Source organism: Gorilla gorilla, chromosome 2 (genome assembly GCF_029281585.2).
Source record: "Gorilla gorilla gorilla isolate KB3781 chromosome 2, NHGRI_mGorGor1-v2.1_pri, whole genome shotgun sequence".
In the NCBI taxonomy this organism is placed as follows: Eukaryota; Metazoa; Chordata; class Mammalia; order Primates; family Hominidae; genus Gorilla; species Gorilla gorilla.
In genome coordinates, this window is record NC_086017.1 from 24,210,378 (window position 1) to 24,223,950 (window position 13,573).

Consider the following 13,573-nt stretch of genomic DNA (forward strand, 5'->3'; position numbering starts at 1 on the left):
GGCTAGTCTATGGTTCTGAGGGGAACCTCGGCCTGGCTTTCCCTGAAGCTCCCTTCTTGTTGCCAAAGCTTTTCATTTCCCTTGGTACTCACAGTTATCTTTGAGGGGGCAGGGTGCACGAAGTGCATCATGGGTCTCAAATTCAGCTCCCTGCGAGGGCCGGTAGGTGACAGAAAAGAGCAAACTAGCTAGGAGGGAGCTGTGGCACCCTGGGGAGCCCATATGAGAGGGTGGCTAATGCCCCTCAGCTCCAGGACATTGTAGACAGGGGGTTAATGGGCCTGGGTGGCCCCATTTTGCCATATTTCAAGATAAAGCAGGCATTCAGATTTTGTTGTTGTTGTTGTTGTTTGGAGACATGGTCTTGCTCTCTCGCCTAGGCTGGAGTGCAGTGGTGTAGTCATAGCTTACCGCAGCCTTGACCTCCCGGGCTCAAGTAATCCTCCTGCCTCAGCCTCCTGAGTAGCTGGGACCATAGGCATGCACCACCATACCCGGCGAATTTCTTAAAAAATTTTTCATAGAGATGGAATTTTACTTTGTTGCCCAGCCTGGCCAGATTTTTTAAATGTGAAATCTTCCAAGCTTTTATTCATAAAAATTAACTCCAAACACATTAAAGCTCAGTGACGGCCAAAGAAGCACATCTGGGAGCTGGATTGGGTTTAAGGCCTCCAGTTCGAGACCTCTCCTCTCCTCAAAATGGCTCATTGAGGCAGGGTGTATTTTATCTCATATTACAATGAGGAAACTGAGGCTCAGAGAGCAGGCCTGCAGGCCCAAGTCACACAGCTGGGAAGCCACAGAGCTGAGGTGGAGCTAGGGTCTGTGGCCTCCCGCACTGAGCTCTCTCCACCCTCTGCATGCCTCTAGCTTTGGCATTGGCTCCTCCTGGCCCCTTCTCCGGTCTGACCATCCCTTTTCCACCTCATCTGCCACCTCTCCCTGGGGCTGAGGTTGGGGCTCTTCTTGCCTCCTCCTCCTCCTTTCTGTCCTTGGGGCTGGGTTTTTTGTCTGGCAATCGCCCACCCAGAATCCCCTCATTCAAGATTGTAACCTCTGGAGCCAGGTGGCCTAGGTTTGAATTCCAGCTCTACTATCTGCCAGCTGAGTGACCTTGGGGAAGTTACTTAACTTCTCTGTGGCTCAGTTTTACCTTCTATAAAACGGAAGAAATAATTGTACCAATCTCATAGGGGTGTTGTCGGGATGAAAAGGGTTAACTTATTAAAATGCATTTAACTGTGCAGAGTACATAGTTAAGTGCCAAAGAAAAGTAAGTTAAAGCCGGGCACGGTGGCTCACGCCTGTAATCTCAGCACTTTGGGAGGCCGAGGCAGGCAGATCACCTGAGGTTGGGAGTTTGAGACCAGCCTGATCAACATGGAGAAACCCCATCTCTACTAAAAACACAAAATTAGCCAGGCGTGGTGGCACATGCCTGTAATGCCAGCTACTAGCGGGGCTGAGGCAGGAGAATCACTTGAACCCAGGAAGCGGAGGTTACAGTGAGCTGAGATTGCGCCATTGGACTCCAGCCTGGGCAACAAGAGTGAAACTCCGTTTTAAAAGAAAAAAAAGAAAAGAAAAAGAAAAGTACGTTAAAATAAATGCAGCAAACACTTATTGAGTACCTACTGTGTGTCAGGCCTATGATAGACTCCAGGAGTTGATGGAGGCAAAAGAACAGATCCCATCCCTCATGGAGCTGGTAACTGGATAGATGGTTCACTCATGTGTCTTGTGCTGGCACTACCTGCATGAGGCTCCGCTGGCCTACCTGGAGGTCAAAGGATCCCATGGGCCTTTCCAAATTGCAGCTCTGAACACACAACTCTTCCCTCCTCCCACAGCCACTGCCCTTGCTCACTCTCTCAGACCCTCAAGCTCAGCCCTGCCACCAACAACCTTGCTCTCAGGCCTTCGCACGGCAGGCACCTCTGCTAGAACTTGCTTCCTCTCCTGCCAGCTTCACTGCTCGTGGCTTAGTCAAAGCCTCCTTTTGGTTCAAACTTCAATCCTGGAGTCCCCTCCCCACGCTAGGACCTGCCCCTTTGCTTCAGCCTTTGTGCCCTGTGTGACCACACATGCACAGGGCGTCTGAGGAGTTTTTGCTTGACGTCTGTTCCTGCAGTTCATGAGGGAACCTCATATCTGAAGCAGAGGGATATGGGAGACCCAGTCACTCCTCTTCCTCAGCTTTCGTTTTCTCACCTATAAAAGGGTACAGTGACCCTGAACTCAAAGGAGAGTGCTCAGGTGGCCAGAAGCAGATGTCACGTGGGCCACTGGGACCCTAGAGGCACTGCTGATCCCCAGGTGCTTCCTGGAGGAAGGGGCCACCTGGGACCAGCAGAGAAGGGTGGGAAGGGCGACAGAGGAAGGCAAGGAAGGGCATGTGCCCAGTGGTCCTCGTCTGTCTTGGCTGGAGCCAGTATGAGGAGCACCCACTGGAAGGTCAGGTTGGAGTCTGATGGCAGGGGCCTCCAGGGAGAGCCAGTGTCACTTCGGGATGCTCCTTAGCATCCTGGGGCTGTACAGGGAGAGCGGCTGCAGAGCCCTTCCAGGCAGGGATCCTGGCCTGAGTGGAGGTGGCTCTTGGTCGGACCTGTGTGGTATTTCTTCTTCTTCTTCTTTTTTGTTTTTTTGAGACTCATTCTTGTCGCCCAGGCTGGAGTGCAGTGGCGTGATCTCGGCTCACTGCAACCTCCGCCTCCCGGGTTCAAGGGATTCTCCTGCCTCAGCCTCCTGAGTAGCTGGGATTATAGGCACCCGGCACCACGCCAGGCTAATTTTTGTACTTTTAGTAGAGACGGAGTTTCGCCATATTGGCCAGGCTGGTCTCGAACTCCTGACCTCAGGTGATCTGCCCCCTCGGCCTCCCAAAGTGCTGGGATTACAGGCATGAGCCACCGCGCCTGGCCGGTATTTCTTCTTTTATTCTCCGTGTAAATGGTGGAAGGATCGGCTCTCTCCTCCCCGCCTCCTAGGTGCAGAGAGAGAGAGGGGACAGGAGAAGGCTGGGGTTCGGGGGTTCTCACAGCGTTTCCCTCTCATGCTGCCAGGGCGGGGCAGTGGAAAATGGTCCCTGAGGGCCCGTTCATTCAAATAAGGACAAGAATAATGGCACACTCCCCATCTCCATTTAAAAATAGTCACATTAGCTGACACTGGCTTGGCACTTCCTAGATGCCGGGTGCGTTCCGAGTTCTCTAGGCTGTTAACCTTGGATCTTCATAACAGCCAGAGGAGACAAGCGCTACTATTTTCCTTTCCATTTTATAGATGAGGACACTGAGGCACAGAAATTGTGAGTCACTTGCCCAGGGTCACACAGCCATGGCAAGGCCAGGATTCTGGAGCTCTGTACCTGGCTTCACACCACAAGCTCGGGCCACCCTCCCGGGGCATACCGAGTCTCCCAGAACGTGGACGATCGCCCAGGGGAACGCAGTGGAGTGCGAGCCCGGTCTGGTTTGCACCTGGCTGCTCCAGGAGCCCTGGGCCTCATCCTAGGAGCCTGGCGGAAGAGGCGAGCGGTGGAGTTTGGAGGCTGCTGTGAAGGAGAGGACTAGACGGGTCGGGTCGGGTCTGTCCTGCTCTTCTTCCGCAGGCAGGAGGCGCCCAGGGCGGGCTGCCGCACCTGGCAACGAACGTTCGCCGCGCGGCATGAGGGTGTGCGCGCGCGCTCGGCGAGCCCGGGTTCTTTGTGTGTCCGAGCCCATGCGCGCGTGCGTGTATGCGTGTATGTGTGTGCATGTGTGTGTGTGTGCGCGCGTGTGTCCGCACTTGGGGCGGGGCTGGACGCCCCGGCCCCGCCCCGGCCCCGCCCCCGGCCCGGCCGAGCTGGTATTTTTCCACCCAGCAGGATGGGTGATGCTGAGAGCTGCCTGCTCAGACAACAGACACGCGAGGTCAGGAAGAAGCCGCTTATAAATTACCGCTTCCTTCGCGCCGCCGTCAACGCCGAGCCCCGAGGACCGCAAGCCCAGAGGACAAGCTGCGCCAAGAGGGAGTGCGGAGCGTTCACCCAGCGGGTCAGAGAGCGAGCGGGCAGGCAGCCCCCGGCCGGCGGAACCCGGCACAGCCGAGCAGAGCGCGGGCGGCGCCGCAGCCACCCCAGGTACCGGAGGGACCGGGAGCTGGGCGCGCAGCCGGCTCTGCCCGCCGTCTGCAGCCCCTCCCCATCCCCGCGTCGCCGCAGTCCCGGCCTCCTCCCCTCCGCGTGCGCCCATCCGGCGCCCCTTTCACCACCGCGGAAGGGACCGAGGGTCGCCTACTCAGTCCCGCTGGCGGGGCTGTTATTGTTTCCCCGGCAAAAGGGCTCCGGCTCTTGGTGCGGGCGGCAGGAGAGAGAGAGAGTGTGTGGGGGGGGGCGGGGGGGGAGGTATATCTGTGTGCCTGTCTCCGTCAGGATGCCTACATGTGCCTCCGTATCCCTGTGTCTGTGTTTCTGAGGGTGGCTGTTTCACCGTGTCCCCAGCAGCGTGCACATGTGTGTTCCGGTGCATGTCTGTTATTCTCTGCGTGCTGGGCTGTGTGTGTGTGCCTCTCTGTGTGTGATACCTGAGTGTGTTGTCTTTGGATGTGTGCTCTTGTGTGTCCCCGTTTGTGTCTGCATGAATCTGTGTGTGGGGGTCTGCGTCTTCCAGGCCCTGGCTAGGTGCACGTGCGTGTCCCTGAGTGTGGTTGTGTCTCCAGGTCCCTGGTTGTGGGCACTCGTGTGTCCTCGGCTGTACCCAAGAGGGTGTCCCTGGTGCCTAGAGGGTCAGATGGCCAGAGCTGGTTCTCCAGGGCCTGCGCTGAGTGGGGAGAGGTGATAGGGCAGCGTGGCTCCATAGGTGCATGCACTCCATAGGTGGCGTGCAGGTGGCAGCGCCAGCGTCCAGCAGTCCTGAGTGGTGGGACCAAGGCTCGGAGGGGCAGCCAAGGGGTAGTGGACAGCCGGCAGGGCCAGCAGGACACTTCCTCCTCCAGACTATTTCTCTTCCTTCTGTGGGTTCCTCTTTTGAGTAGGAGATTCTCGTCCCCCTCCCACTAGGGAAGCCACACAGAGAGAATTCCAGGGACCTCCTCCTACAGCCTCAAAGCTTCAGCCTGGACTTCAGCCTGGACTGGAGAGGAGACCTGTGGGCAGCTCTCCCAGGCAGGGAGGTGTGTGCCGGGCAGGGCCACCGGCCTGGCTATTTTGGTCACTGTTGGGCCTCTGCCAGATCCCGGCATCCCCAGGACCAGCCCCAAAAGCTTGGGAGGCAGCCTGGGCCCCCGTTTCCTGTCTGGGGAAATAAATCAGCTCAGTAATTGCCCAGACACTTGAATGGAGGGTCTTCGGGCTGAGGTTTACTGGCGCATGGCTCCATTTGGACTTCAGTAAATTGGCCCCCGCTTTGGCACAGCTGACGTTCAAGTAAATGTCACTGAGGAGATCTTTTTAAAATTTCTTTTTAATTTTTTGTTGGCTAGAAGGGAGGGGATCTTGTCCAGAGTCTCCTAGCCAGAAGGAGTTTATTTTTATGAGAGAGAGAGCGGGTGAGTGCTTAGCAACCACCTGCCTCCCTCTCGACCAGGGAGTCACCCAGGGATTGTGGGGTGGGCATGAGGAGGTGGGGTGGGGGAGGAATTTCATCAAGATGGTGTTGGAGAGGATCCAAAGGGGGCCTAGCACGGCTAAGAACCCCCAACAGGGTGGGACTGGTAGAATGGTGGGAGGTGTTAGGCCTGGCTCAGCCCCCAGTTGACCTTGGGCAACCCTTTTTCTGCCTCAGTTTCCTTACCTGTAAAATGGGTGGGGCAGACTGGTTATAGAGTAAACCAGGGACCAGAGGTAGGAGCTTGTCCCCAGGGAACTGATTTAAGTCCTATGCTTTGTTTTAATGGGTGGGTGACCTTGGTTGATTCCCTTGGTTTCTTTGAGCCTCGGCTTGGCTGCCTGGGCAGCAAGGACACCAGTGCCGGCCTCACTATGTCCTTGAGGGGATTGAGGGAGATGAGGCTGAATAAGCTTGTGGTAAGCTGTAAAGCTGGGCTCGGCTGTACAGCTGCTGATTAGAGGGTGTCACGAGGTCCTGGGTCACTGTGGTGTATGGCAAGGGCCAAGGTGCATTCTGGAGGCTTTGTCCTTTGGGGACACCCTTGTACTAACCCATGGCTCAGCTGCAATCATCCTCCCCTGCCTCATTCCCGTCACCTCAACCTGTGGTGATTGGACCACATCTGCTTTTCAGAGTCTGGAGGCCTGGTGAGCAGTACCCATTTTATAGATGGACAAACTGAGAGCCACCTAAGGAACTTTGCCTTGATTAGACAAAATTAAGTTTCAAAAGGTTTTCCCTAGCTCAGCTGTGAGTTTTGGCCCCATGGGGCTTTGGTCACTGATATCCTGAGGAGTTGAAATTGAACCGGGGCCTGGGGAAAATGAGGGACAAAGGTGTCCCAGTCCTTAGGGCAGGAAAGTGAGCCTATGGGACCCATTTGCACCTTGCCTCTGTCCCTAGTTACTCATTCTCCCTTCTTTGTGCCTTCCCCCGAGCCCTGCTACCCATTCTGCTGCAGGGGTCAGCCCTCCACAAGGCAGTCCGGGCTCTGGGGACTCTGTTTTCTAACCTGAACTTGTCCGCCTGTCAGTTTGTCAAAGGATTTGGGAGCTGTACTTCTCTGAAAGTCTTTCCAAAGGTCCTGAATGATAAGACACTTGTGAGTCATTGAACACATTCCCGTATATAGAAAAAGCTGAGAAGTAAATTATAAGGGCTCCCCAGAATGCAGCTTAGCTGCAGCCAGAGGGGGTCTGCCTGGGAATTGGGGTTGGCCTGAAATCCCAGGGCCACCCTGGCAGGTACATGCTGATTCCCCACTTCTGCAGAAGGTCATGAGCAAGAGTCAGATTCTTTGGGGCTGCATCTCACTTTCCTGTGTTTGCCAACTTGGCCAGAGCATTCGTTTGAATTTATGGGTTCTGGGCAGGAGCTGTGGATCTGGAAATGCCTAAGGAAGCCTTCAAGTGAGAATGAGAGCGCTTTTTTAATGTGCTTCATTTAGTTGATTAATAGACCTTGGTTAAGGTCAGCTCTGGGCCGGCACTGGGTTCAAGGTAGAGTGTTGGCTTTCTAGGAGCTCCTGTCCCAGAGGTAGAAGCATGTGGTAGCTGCAATGGCCATTACCATCCGTAGGATACAGTGAAGAAGACCCAAGGAGCAGCTGAGTGTGCAGTGAGGGTGGGGTAGTGGGCAGGAGGCGCTTTTGCTTCCTAGAGGACACAGTATCGGAGTTGCCATTGTCTGTGGGTGGAGAAACAGGATGGGCTGGCATTCTCAACAGGGGGCAGAGCAGCCACAAGGGCACAGTGGCGTGAAATAGCCAAGCACGTTTGTAGAACAGGTTCCCCGGGTCCTAGCTGGAGAGAGGAATAGGAGCCAGATGGTGGGGAGGGGGGGGCGTTTTATTTTTTCACATATAAAAATGGAGACAGGGTCTTACTATGTTGCCCAGGATGGTCTCGAGCTCCTGGGCTCAGGCAATCTTCTCGCCTCAGCCTCCTAAGTGTTGATTATAGGTGTGAGCCACTGTGCCAGCCGGAGGGCCTTGAGTGCTGTGTAAGTGGGTTTGGGCTTTCTCCTGATGGCAGCAGGAGTCATACTGGGTTTAAGGATAGTGGGGCAGAAGCCAGTCAAGCCTGGAGCCCAGGAGAACCCTGATGGTGAGTAAGGAACGGAACTGGGGTCCAGGAGACCGAGAGTCACCGAGCCACTAAGCATTTTCTGTACCAATGAGTCTTGCCCTGAACTCTTTCTGTAAACATGGGGGTGAAGGCCTGGACATGCTATTTAACCGGTACACAGGCCATTAACTTGCTGGCTTTGACCTCCCTGGAGCACACAGCCCTAGTGTCTCTAGGTGAGTTATGCCAGTCCTGGACAGGTCTGCGGAGTTTCCTTTCCTGCCTTACCTGGTCAGAGGCTTCATTTGGAAACCTGGGCAGAGGCTGATGCCAAGGGTGGGAGTTAGGGTTACGAGAGGGAAAGCAGACAGAGTGAGGAATTGCTGTTCTGTTTCTAAAGCTCCAGCGTGGTGTGGCCAACCACCCTTCTCTTGGAAAAACCAACATACAAATAATAAACCACATGAAACAAAAGAGTGGGGAGGGAATGATGGGGGAGGCAGGTGGGCTGCCCTAACTGTGGTCAGGTATCAGAATTGCCTGGGATACTTAAAAACAAACAAACAAACACATTCAGACTCCCAGGCCCAGCCTGGACATACTGAATCAGAACCTCCAGGGGGGTGGAGCCTGGGAATCTGTATTTTTAAAGTTTTTCTTGTGTTTTTTTTTTTTGAGACAGGGTCTGACTTCGTTGCCCGGGCTGGAGTGCAGTGGTGCCATCACAGTTCACTGCAGCCTCGATCTCCTGGGCTCAAGTGATCCTTCCACCTCAGCCTCCCAAGTAGCTGGGACTACAGGCATGCACCACCACTCCAGGCTAATTTTTGTATTTTTTGTACGGATGAGGTTTCACCATGTTGCCTGGGCTGGTCTTGAACTTCTGAGCTCAAGCGATCCTCCCAACTTAGATGATTTTTAAAAAATGTTTTTAAATTGAGTTATGATTTACATGCAGTAATATGCAAAGATTCTGTTACGGTTTGATGAGTTTTGACAAATGTATACACCTGTGTAACCACCACCCAAATCAAGATATAGAACATTTCCAGCACCTCAGAAAGTTGTCTTGTGCTCCTCACCTCACAAGACAGCCACTTTCTCCGTTTTCTTTTTCTTTTTTTTCTTTTTTGAGACAGAGTCTTATTCTGTTTCCCAGGCTGGAGTGCAGTGGCATGATCTCTACTGCAGCCTCGACCTCCCCAGTCTCAGATGATCCTCCCACCTCACTTCCCAAGTAGCTGGGACTACAGGCGCACGCCACCACACCTGGCTAGTTTCTTTTGTATTTCTTGTAGAGACAGGGTTTTGCTGTGTTGCCAGGCTGGTGTGAAACTACTAGGCTTAAACGATCCACCCTTGCGGGCCTCCCAGAGTGCCGGGATTACAGGCATGCCCCACCATACCAGGCCCACTTTCTGATTTCTGTCACCATAAATTAGTTTTGCCAGTCTAAATCCTCATATAAATGGACTTATTTAGTGTATACTCTTGTGTCCATTTTTTTCTGCCTCACATTGCTGGGATCCATCTGTGCTGTTGAGTATATCAGGAGTTGATTTTTTTTTTATCGCTGAGTAGTCTCTCTTTGTATGGATGTTCCACAATGCGTTCATCCCTGCTGTTGATGGACATTTGGGTTGTTTCCAGCTGGGGGGCAGCTACTACTAATAAAGCTTCTATATGCATATTTCTGTACAAGTGTTTTTGTGGACATATATTTTCCTTTCTCTAGGACTAGAGCTGCTGGGTTATAAGGTAGTAGATATGTGTTAACTTTTTGAGAAACTGGTAAACCATTCACTTTTAATTATAAAAGTAATATACCTTAAGCAATACGAAACTGCATGAACTAAAAAGTGATCCTTTCGGATCATTAGAAAAAGGTAAAATCTGATCTTCAGTCTGTCCACCTGCCTGATTGACAGTCTATCATATCTCTTTCTTTTTTTTTTTTTGAGACTGAGTCTTGCTCTGTCACCCAGGCTGGAGTGCAGTGGCTTGACCTCAGCTCACTGCAACCTCCGCCTCCCAGGTTCAAGCGATTCTCCTGCCTCAGCCTTCTGAGTAGCTGGGACTACCGGCACGTGCCATTATGCCTAGCTAATTTTTGTATTTTTAGTAGAGACAGGGTTTCACCATGTTGGCCAGGCTGGTCTCTAACTCCTGACCTCAAGTGATCCGCCTACCTTGGCCTTCCAAAATGCTGGGCAGTCTATCATATCTCTTTTTAATATAAGGTTATACATTTCCCTCTGCTTACAGCTTAAACTTTATCCAGGTGTCCATATGGACATAGACTCCTTTTTGTTACTTACTGGATCAGTTTTCACTTGAGTTTTGATTTCCTCTTTGATCCAGGCATTATTTGGGATCTGTTTGGAAGCTAGCTGTAGTTTTGTTTTGTTTTGTTTTTGTTTGTTTGTTTTTGGGACGGAGTCTCGCTCTGTCGCCCAGGCTGGAGTGCAGTGGTGTGATCTCAGCTCACTGCAAGCTACGCCTCCTGGGTTCACGCCATTCTCCTGCCTCAGCCTCCCAAGTAGCTGGGACTACAGGCACCCGCTACCACGCCCAGCTAATTTTTTTTGTATTTTTAGTAGAGACAGAGTTTCACCATGTTAGCCAGGATGGTCTCGATCTCCTGACCCGGTGATCTGCCCGCCTCGGCCTCCCAAAGTGCTGGGATTACTGGCGTGAGCCACCACGCCTGGCCAGTTTTGTTTTGTTTTGAACAAAAGTGACATGGTACTGTTCTTGGTTCTGCCACTTGGTCTATCCCAATAGCAGGCCATGTGGACTGCATGTCAGAACACACGGATCTGCCAGGCCATTCCAAACAGCCAGCCTGCATTTGGGAGCCACTGACTTTGCATGTCCTGTCTGATCACCCCCAGTGCTGCCAGCTCAGTAAATGAAATACCCCCACCCAGGACTTGCCCCAGAGGGTGCAGAGGAGCCGGCTGAGCCGATTCAGCATTCTGAGAAGGGAAGGAACTCATATTTATTGAGCATCCACGGTGCTTTATCCCCCTTCCTGTCTCAGAGATGAGTTCATCAGAAAAATGGGTGGCCCCAGCCCACACTCAGCTAGGAAAGGGTGGAAGGAGCACTGGACCCAGAGTCCACCGGATGCCTCAGCCCATCCTCGTCCCACTGGCCGCACGGCAAACGTTCATGAGTGCCTACCGTGTGCCAGGCACAGGGCCAGGGCCAAGAGGGCAGGGAGGAATAAACAGCCCCTGTGCTCAAGGAGGGAGGGGAGATCTGTATCAGGAGGAGGTTAATGAACAATCTAAGATGGTTTATGCCAAGGCAGGCCAAGGATCCAGTCTGGGAACGCCGCCTCAGGTCTGAGGGAGAGCAGCCCCAGGCTGTGGAGTGTGGGGACTTTGGGGTTGTGGGACCATCCAGTTAACCTTCTCTGCCCACCCACTTTATGGATGAGGACGCTGAGGCCCAAAGGAGGCACTTATCAACACAGGAAGATAAAGCCATCAAAAGAGCCATTGTTGGCCAGGCACACTGGCTCACGTCTGTAATCCCAGCACTTTGGGAGGCCCAGGCGGGCGGATCACGAGGTCAGGAGTTCGAGACCAGGCTGGCCAATATGGTGAAACCCCATTTCTACTAAAAATACAAAAATTAGTCAGGTGCAGTGGTGGGCACCTGTAATCCCAGCTGCTTGGGAGGCTGAGGCAGGAGAATCACTTGGGCAGAGGTTGCAGTGAGCCAACATCTCGCTACTGCCCTCCATCCTATGCGACAGAGTGAGACTCCATCTCAAAAAAAAAAAGAGCCATTGTTCGCAGATGTGGCTCCCTGTGCTCCCCCCTCCCAGCCGCACCCATCATTCATTGCTTGTGTGAACCCCCCCTTGACAGGGAGGGATTTAAGGAAAGGGTTAATGCCTCCGCCTCAAACCTTCGATGATATTGTTCATGACTCTCACATCCTGGTTTTGTCACAAGTCACTGGAAAGTGGGTGGGAGGGCAAAGCTGTATCAATTGCAAAGACTCCTTATGGTTTGGCTGCTCAGGAGACACCCCCAGAGCCCAGGATGGGGTTCCTGGAAAGCTCAAGAAGGAGTGTGGTGAGCAGCTCTGGCCACTGCATGGAATAGAACGTGGAAGGTAGGGAGAGGGCTGGTGGTCTCCAGGAGAAGGGTTGGGCTGGCAATGGAAGGCTTCCTCCCTCAGCAGGTATCTGAGCAGGCCTAGGCTGGAAGGCAGAGGGCTGAGCCCTCGGGGTTCTGCTCACATTGGGTCCTTCCCGACCCAGAGGCTCAGGACCACTCCTCTGCATGGTCCCTCCTCATGCTGGGATGCCCTGAGAGGCCCTTCCTTTCCAGGACTTTTCTTTGCACATAAATGCCAAGTGACTCACTGCCATGTTCCAGTGGAAAGTCCTTAACCCAAGGCTGCTAGTTGCTTGGTTGGAGGTGGAGGAGTGTGGTTGGCCAGCGATTTCAGCAGAGTCATGCTTACTGAGTGAAGGGTGCCGGAAGGGGGAGGTCCTAAGGGACATCCTCTCGCCCCAAGGCTAGTCAGCACCATGAGGGAAGACTCAGGTCATGATTTCAAGGACATTCATTCCTTCAGAGATGACACCTGGTGTTTCCTCTGCAGGTGGACATCACACCAGCCCAAGAAAACAGCCTCCTCACTAGCCTCTGTGCCTCCTGGATACCTCTCTGTACCATCTGGGGACCAGCGCTCTGCATGTCACTCTCTTGCTCAAAAGCCTTCAGTGGTGGCTCCCTAGTGCTTTGTGAAATCAAGTCCAACCTCCTTAGCCTGGCACTGGAGGCCCTTCACGATCTGGCTCTTGGCCAGTGTTCATGCTCACCTACCACAACTTCTTTCCTCGTTTGTAGTCTGGCTGGTTTCTGCTCCCAGCTAGACCAAGCGTCCAGCTCTCTCAGCCCTGCCCATGCTGGTCCCTCAGCCCGCAAGGCCCTTCCTCCCATCACTCCTTATTCCCACTCTTAAGGGGCGAGCTTGGAGCTGCCTGCTCTGGGAAGCATTCCTTGAGCCTCTTAACAGTACCTGGCACGTAGTAAGCACTCAAAAAAGATGACGTGAGTTAAAGTGGACTTCAGCTCGCCCTGCTTTGAGCCTTGTGGTCCTTTCCTCTGGCCTGAGCTCAGACCTTTATGGTCTTACCTTATACCCATGCATTTGACTGGGGACACATCAAGGGGAGGGATGGATGCTCCAGCATCCAGCCTAGGGGTGTGGCACACAGTTGTTGCTCAACATACAAATCAAGAGAGCCTAATTCCTTCTACTCTGAAATGGGAACCTATGGTTTGAATATCTGAGTGGCTCCAGGCTTGGAAATTATATTCACCTGTCACCATCCATCAATCCATCCATCCATCTCACAAATATTTACTTGTTCCAGGCCCTGTCCTAGGCCCTGGGGATGTGGCTGGTGAACAAGACAGACCAAACTGTACCCTCGTGGAGCTGTCTGTCTGGCAGGGCTATGGATGTCAGACAAAAAATTACACATGCATGGCTAATGCCCTTTTAAAATCAAAGGCCCTGCATCAGGCACTGCAACACCAGGCTTAGAATACCCCTGTCCTCCGGCTTGCTATGTGACCTAAGTGAGTCCTTTCTCCTCCCTGGTCCTGTAAGGGGTGGCCCAGATAGGTTTTGTGTTTAAGGGAAATACCTTCTGAATAAAGGGAGGAAAGACCATTCTATCCATTGTGGAAGCACGTGCCACCACACGGGGTGCTGTTCCTGCGGGACTCCTTTAAGGATGCAGTCATCCTCTTGGTGGTTTTTCAAGATGTCCTAGCCCTGGCTCTGAAAGGAGGTGTCCCGATTTGGGGACAGGAGTTCCAGAGTTACTCTGAGCAGAGCTGTAGCAACAGGCTTTTAGTAAAGAACGTTGCCTCGAGGAAC

The 13,573-nt window shown here is 53.1% G+C and overlaps 1 protein-coding gene across 2 annotated transcripts in view; it reads left to right on the plus strand.

Moving 5' to 3' along the window:
• Window positions 1-3,838: 3,838 nt before the first annotated feature.
• Window positions 3,839-13,573, plus strand: part of SLC6A6 (solute carrier family 6 member 6) — an 87,843-nt gene continuing 78,108 nt past the window's right edge. For both annotated transcript variants that reach the window (XM_031009224.3, XM_055381073.2), the window contains exon 1: window positions 3,839-4,123. The gene's annotated coding sequence lies outside the window, so the exon portion shown is untranslated. The remainder of the gene's footprint in view (window positions 4,124-13,573) is intronic.